Here is a 7,500-nt window from a genome sequence, read left to right on the forward strand (position 1 = left end):
TATTATGTTCGATCCTCCTCATGGAATTTGTAATGCATAGAACATTTGGAGATTTTGGAGAAGTATTGGACAGGATTGGTAAAAGGAAATTAGCTGACCTAGAGTGTGCTAATGACACTCTCCTTATTAGCAAAATTCCAAAGGACTTGCAAAGTTTGCTTACCAGAATGCATGAAATATTACATGAGGTTGAGCTCAAGATTAAAAGAAAAAAGACAGAGATGATGAGAACAAAATATGCAAACGAAGATGTAATATCATTGGAAGGAGAAAGTATTAAGGTGGAATTATTTAAATACTTGGGAACTATGATCTCTAATTCAGGATCTTTAGAATTTAAGTTTAATGAAAGTTAGAAAAAAGCAAACCAGACAATGGCTAGGTTACTTAAAATTTGGGAATCGGATCGCCTGAAATCACATATAAAAATCAGGCTGTATATCACTTTAGTGAGATCGGTGTTACTCTATGTACATGAGTCGTAATATGACAATGAAACAATATCAACAGATTTTCTGGATTTGACAGCAAAGCCCTCAGAAAAATATTGGGAGTTAAAGGGCAGATCAGGATTAGAACGAAACTATAAGAGAAATTACTCAAGTGCCTTATGCGGATGGGATCATGGTGAGGGGTAGATGGAGGTGGTTTTGGCATGCTCTTCGCACACCCCATAAGGGTTAGTTCACCAAACTTTCAACTGGGCTTCACAAAGCACTAGAAGAACTGGAAGACCCAGGGCTACATGACTGGCGACTATAAAGCGTGAAGTAGATGACGAGTGGAGAAGTATTGATTTAAAAGCTTAGGATACCGATGACTGGCAAAATCAATCCAAAACCCTTTGAATCAATAGGCATAAGAGGTGATGGTGATGATAATGATATATATCAAATTAAGATTGGGAGACTGTTGGAATGAAAAATATATTAAAAATTTGAGATTTGCAGGTGACATAGTTCTGTAGAGTGAATCACAGGAAGAATTGTAAGAAAGATAGAGGATAATTTGAATAAAGAAAGCAGAAATTTAGGGCATAAATGAATATGAGTAAAACTAAAATAATATTCAATGAAAATGCATAAACATCATGTAATGGTTATGGACGAATCTCTGAATCTCTACACATTGTTATTGAATACACTTGCTAAGGAATAACAATAAGTGTTTTCCCAGGATATTACACCAAAATGAAATGAGGCATGAGCATCAGATTGAGAGCTTTTGGTAAACAAAGCGAAATCATGGGAAATAAAACGCCACTTTCTCTAAAAATTAGGAGTATTTAATCAGATGATTCTACCATTATTAACATATACATAAGAAACGTGGAGCTTTAATGCCTCAAAACATAACCTAGTTACAACTGAAGGGGCTATGGAAAGAATAATAATATGAATAATAGCAAGCAAAAGAAAAATGCCTCTTGTAAATCTCTTCATTTAGGTTTATTAAATTTACATGCATTTAAAATCTAAATTCATGCTTATATTCTTCCAGCGTTATTTCTTATTGTTATATTATGAACCATTTTCACTTTCCCTTTTTTTTTTATTCATTATTCATCTTTGTGAACTTCATAAACGCTGAATAGCCAATTTTCCCAAACACTCTTACTAATTTAACTTTTCAAAGATATTGTTAAATGATTATCTACTTAACACAATTTGATTTTCTAAAACAATCACATGGAAAAAAATGCAAATTTTTCTTTCTTATCATTATTTCATGAAGTCAGGCAAGGAACATATATTTCTCCATTTTCTCATTTTCTTGTTACCTTGTTCAATTGAAAGGATTGATTGATTACACACACACACACACACACACACACACACACACACACACACACACACACACATATATATATATATATATATATATATATATATATATATATATATATATATATATATATACCACCTCCTTCTACGCCTATTGACGCAAAGGGCCTCAGTTAGATTTCGCCAGTCGTCTCTATGTTGAGCTTTTAATTCAATATTTCTACATTCATCATCTCCTATTTTGCGCTTCATAGTCCTCAGCCATGTAGACCTGGGACTTCAAACTCTTCTAGTGCCTTGTGGGGTCCAACTGAAGGTTTGCTACACTAATCTCTCTTGGGGAGTGCGAAGAACATGCTCAAGCTATCTCCATCTAACTCTCATCATGATCTCATCCACGTATGGCACTCGAGTAATCTCTCTTGTAGTTTCATCTATAGTCCTGTCCTGCCCTTTAATTGGCAATATCATTCTGAGGGCTTTGTTCTCAAATCTACTAAATCTATTGAAGATTGTTTCATTGTCATGCCATGACTCATGTCCATAAAGTAACACCGATCTCACTAAATTGATATATGGCCCGATTTTTATATGTAATTCTAGGCAATTTGATTTTCCAATTTTACTTAACCTAGCCGTTGTCAGATTAGCTTTTTTCAATCTTTCACTAAACTCTCATTCTAAAGATTCTGTATTGGAGATCATAGTTTCTAAATACTTAAATGATTCTGCCTCATTAATCCTTTCTCCTTCCTATGATATTTCCTCTTCCATTGCATACTCCGTTTACATCATCTGTGTCTTTCTTCTATTTATCTTCTGCCAAACCTCATGTGATATTTCATGTAATCTAGTAAGAAAGCATGGCCAATCATTTGGTGTTCTGCTAACAAGGACAGCATCATCAGCATACTCTAGTTCTGCTAAATTCCTATCACTAATCTAGTCAATTCTTCTCCACCATATACAACTGTTCTACGCACTACAAAATCCATGAGGAGGATAAACAATATGGGTGACAACACATTCCCTTGGAGTACTCCGCTGTTCACTGGAAATCCTTTTAATAAATTCCATTAACATTAATTTCGTACTTGATATGCTCATAAACAGACTTGATGAAATTTACATATTTAAGAGGAATTCCATAAAAACGCAGGACTCCACAAAATTGGCATGTGCACACTATCAAAGGTTTTTTCATGGTCCACAAATACTATCAAAGGGGGGTTTCTACATTCTATGCATTGCTGTACAATATGTCTCAAAATGAAAATTTGGTCAGTGCAACTTCTACCTTTTCTAAATGCTGCTGGTTCATCTCTCAGCCTTTCAGCAATCTCACTCTCCAGTTTCTTTAGAATAAGCATACTATATATTATCAAAACAACTGACGTAAGTGTTATGTCTCTGTAATTATTGCAATCAGTAAGGTCTCCTCTCTTTTTTTTTGGGGGGGGGGACAATTTTCACCAACACTCCTAACTCACATTCATTAGGTTTTGCCTCTTCATGCCACATTCTACAAAATAATTTTGTAAGTACTCTGGGAGTTACTTCATTTTCGGCCAGTATCATCTTAGCAGTTAATCCATCATATCTCAAGGTTTTTCATCTCTTTAATTTTTGAAGGATAGCTTCGACTTCAAACACACTGAATTTATTCATGGACAGATCAAGGTCTTCATCAGCTTCAGGTATATCAATGAAATTATTCCCTTCATATCTCCTATTCGTAACCTCACTCAAGTGTTCCATCCAACGCTGTCTTTCTTCCTCTTCTGTTGCTATAACAGAGCCATCTCTCTTTTTGATGGGTATATGTTTCTTCTTCTTTGCCCCAGTCGAGATTTCATTAATAATTCTATGAGTAATTCTTACACCATAGCCAGTTCCTGAATTCATAGCATAGTCAGCCTCGTCGGCTTTTCTCTCTAAATATTCAACCAGTCTTACACATTTATATATACAAACAAATACAAAAACACATATAGATAATTCTCATCTTGCTTTTATCCATCTGACTAATTTTACAAGTCAGTCTTTAAAGACCTTTGATCCCTCTATTTGGATACCAAAGATAATAACAAAGGGGTTGTTTGTCGTGGTCTTTTGTAATATAATGCTATGAAATTAAAACGTATCTCGGAAGACCATGTTTTCAGGTTTGTTACATTTTTTTCAACACTTCATGAAGAGATGGAATGTTTTCTTCAATTTACGAAATTCACAAAATAATTCTGCTCCTAATTAGGGCAAAGTTATCAGGGGTGAGAGTGACTATTCCGGGAAGAAGAAAGGATTATCTATTATAACATAATGCCATTATTAACACTGAAAGGAGTTTGTAAGCTTTTATTCCTCCGTTGAAGAATACGAATAAGCATGATGAGAGAGAGAGAGAGAGAGAGAGAGAGAGAGAGAGAGAGAGAGAGAGAGAGAGAGAGAGAGAGCAATAAGATAAACATTATATAAACATGTCTTAAATCAGCTAAAATGACAATAACGAAACATTTCAGAAGTTAGATCAGCTACACTATAAAGGTGACTGCTTATACAGTCCATAAGTCATGATGATTTGAATATTTTTAAGCTATTCCATACACGCTCGTACACTGTAACGGTTTTGATTTTTCATCTTATCAATCGCTCTTCCCTGCACTGTTAATAGACCAACCGGTGTTATCATGCTAACACAAGCTTTCATCACATTTGAATTTTCAGACGTTCTTCCTCGGAAGTCGCTGTATATAAGCTCAATGATTGTTTAATAAAATTCAATTGCATTCACCTCTCCTCTCAGTTACAACCTAACTGCCCTCTCGCACAGGTTAAACATTTGACCGATGTATTTCAAAATCTTTTTTGCTTTAGTTCTCACAATTCTTCGCCTTTGTAAGCAAAAATCTTTAAAGATTCAAAGAATACTCGTAAATGGTATGGCAATGACTGCTGGTGACTCGGGAGGAAGACCTACATGGTGCCCCCAAAACATTCCATAACTAGTTCAAAAGGATGGTGAACCCCCGTCCAGAAGATCACCAGACGGAGATGTTTCCAATACAGTCCCATTACCTTTGCATAGTGAAACTCATTTTTTTAACCAAATTTGTTAAGTCATTTTTCTTTCTGAAAGTCATTATATCTTTTTGTCCAGATCATGCTTATGATTTCATGTTTCTTCTATATACTTTCCCATACACTGCATAATATTCAGCATTAAATGATTTTGTTCAAGAAATATCTCCTAATGGGATTTTTAAAATTTCATCTACTTTATGAGACCTGATAAACCCTATATATTCGTTTGATGAAGCATTTATATCAAAATCTGTATCATTTTTGAGTTCCTTGTCGCCTTCAAAATTTCCTTGACTTTTATAAAACTAACTTTCACAATTTCGTTCCCTCATCTTTCCATCTCTCACGAAACATCAATATCATTTCTTCCCGTTTGTAATGATGTCTGAAATGGTTCTTTGTGTGTTTGCATTTTTTTGTTTATCAAACTTTCTTTTTCAAAACTCATCAAAACTATTATTTTTTTGCCCTTTGTCATAACCCTCATAGTGATAACCTATTTGTTTTATCTGCTTACTTTGGCTGTAATCATATTTCAGTTGCAAATCTTATCAAACAAATAGTTCGCTTCTTCACCAACGCATTTTGCGTAAAGTCCATCTCTTTTCATTTATACAGGTAATTAAATAGAACTTTTACTCTTGTTGAGGCAATCCGCAATGGGAACATATTTTTACTTGACCAAAGGATCTCACTGATAAAGTTGATAACCAAATAATAATAATAATAATAATAATAATAATAATAATAATAATAATAATAATAATAATAATAATAATAATAATAATAATAATAATAATAATAATAATATTCCAGCTATTTTTCATCGTAGATATGATTCTTATGGGAAGTAAAGCCCGAAGTTGGGCACCAGCTAAAAAAAGGAGGTTTAAAGGTCACTCATGAATGGTAGAGGCGAGGGGCAGTGATTACCATAGAAATCAAGACAATGTCTTAGAGACTGACCATATATCACATGGTCAGCACCCAACCCCCCCTCTAAACCCAAAGTAGGACCAGGGAGGGCCAAGTAATGGTTGCTGATGACTCGGTACGTAAACCTATAGGCTCCCGAAAACCCCATACCCTTATAACCCAAGGATGATAAGGTTGCACATATTGAAGGAACTAACGAATTTGAGCGGGACTCGAATCCCTGTCTGACGATTACCGGGCAGAGACGTTACCAATTAAGCCATAACTGGTTCAGGAAAGATGCTAAGGAAATAGACATGCTTATCCAGACTATAGAAATTGTATAAGGAGACATTAAGATGGAATTTGGAATAGAACATTTTTTTCTAGTTAACACGGAGAAAGGAAAATTAACATGGAAGGGTTAAAGCTGCCAGATGGAAATGTCAACAAGGATATAGACGAAGCAGGCTACTAATATCTCGGAGTAGTAGAAGAAATAAAACAAAAAGATATCATGGAGATTATTAGAAGAAAATATTTACACAGAATCAAAACTATCATGAAGCCAAAAAAATTCAAGCTATGTAGCATAGATGGAAAAACTAGAAAGGAAATGAACATGCACCAAAGAGCGGATATTGAAAACAAATACCCAGAAATTGTATATAGAAATTAGTCTACATTTCAGTTTAGAGAGACCGGTGTTACTGTATTGATATGAGTTGAGGTATGACATTGAAACAAAATCCAACAAATTTTGAAGATTTGAAAACAAAACCCAAAGAAGAATATTGTAAGTTAAATGGCAGGACAAAATTAGAAATGAATCTATAGGAGAGAGTACTCGAGTGCCATATTTGGATGAGATCATGGTAAGGGGCAGATGGAGATGGGTTGGGCGTGCTCTTCGCATTCCCCAAGAGAGATTAGGCCACTCAGGCCTACATGGCTGAAGACTAGGAAGCATGAAGTAGGAAACGGTGAATGGAGAAGAATTGATTTAAAAGCTCAAGATTGTAACGAATGGGAAAATCTAACCGAGGCCCTTTGCGTCAATGAATGTATGAAGGGATAATGATGATGATGATGAAGATTAATATTTCTTATATACACAGTTAATGCATCGACTGCGGATGAGAGCAACGTATTTAATTTATCTTATCCCACCAATCGACTTGACGCTTGCATGCATGCATGTAGAGTAAACGGCCAAATGCAGATGAGAGCAACGTATTTAATTTCTCTTATACCACAAATAGACTTGAGGCTTCCATGCATGCATGTAGAGTAAACGGCCAAATGCAGATGAGAGCAACGTATTTAATTTCTCTTATACCACAAATAGACTTGAGGCTTCCATGCATGCATGTAGAGTAAACGGCCAAATGCAGATGAGAGCAACGTATTTAATTTCTCTTATACCACAAATAGACTTGAGGCTTCCATGCATGCATGTAGAGTAAACGGCCAAATGCAGATGAGAGCAACGTATTTAATTTCTCTTATACCACAAATAGACTTGAGGCTTCCATGCATGCATGTAGAGTAAACGGCCAAATGCAGATGAGAGCAACGTATTTAATTTCTCTTATACCACAAATAGACTTGAGGCTTCCATGCATGCATGTAGAGTAAACGGCCAAAATGGTCATGACAATGCAAGCTCATGCGGCTATTTATCTATAACGAGAGTACTGCACGAAACATATATCCAATT

The sequence above is a fragment of the Palaemon carinicauda genome, chromosome 19, assembly GCF_036898095.1.
Source record: "Palaemon carinicauda isolate YSFRI2023 chromosome 19, ASM3689809v2, whole genome shotgun sequence".
NCBI classification, from domain to species: Eukaryota; Metazoa; Arthropoda; class Malacostraca; order Decapoda; family Palaemonidae; genus Palaemon; species Palaemon carinicauda.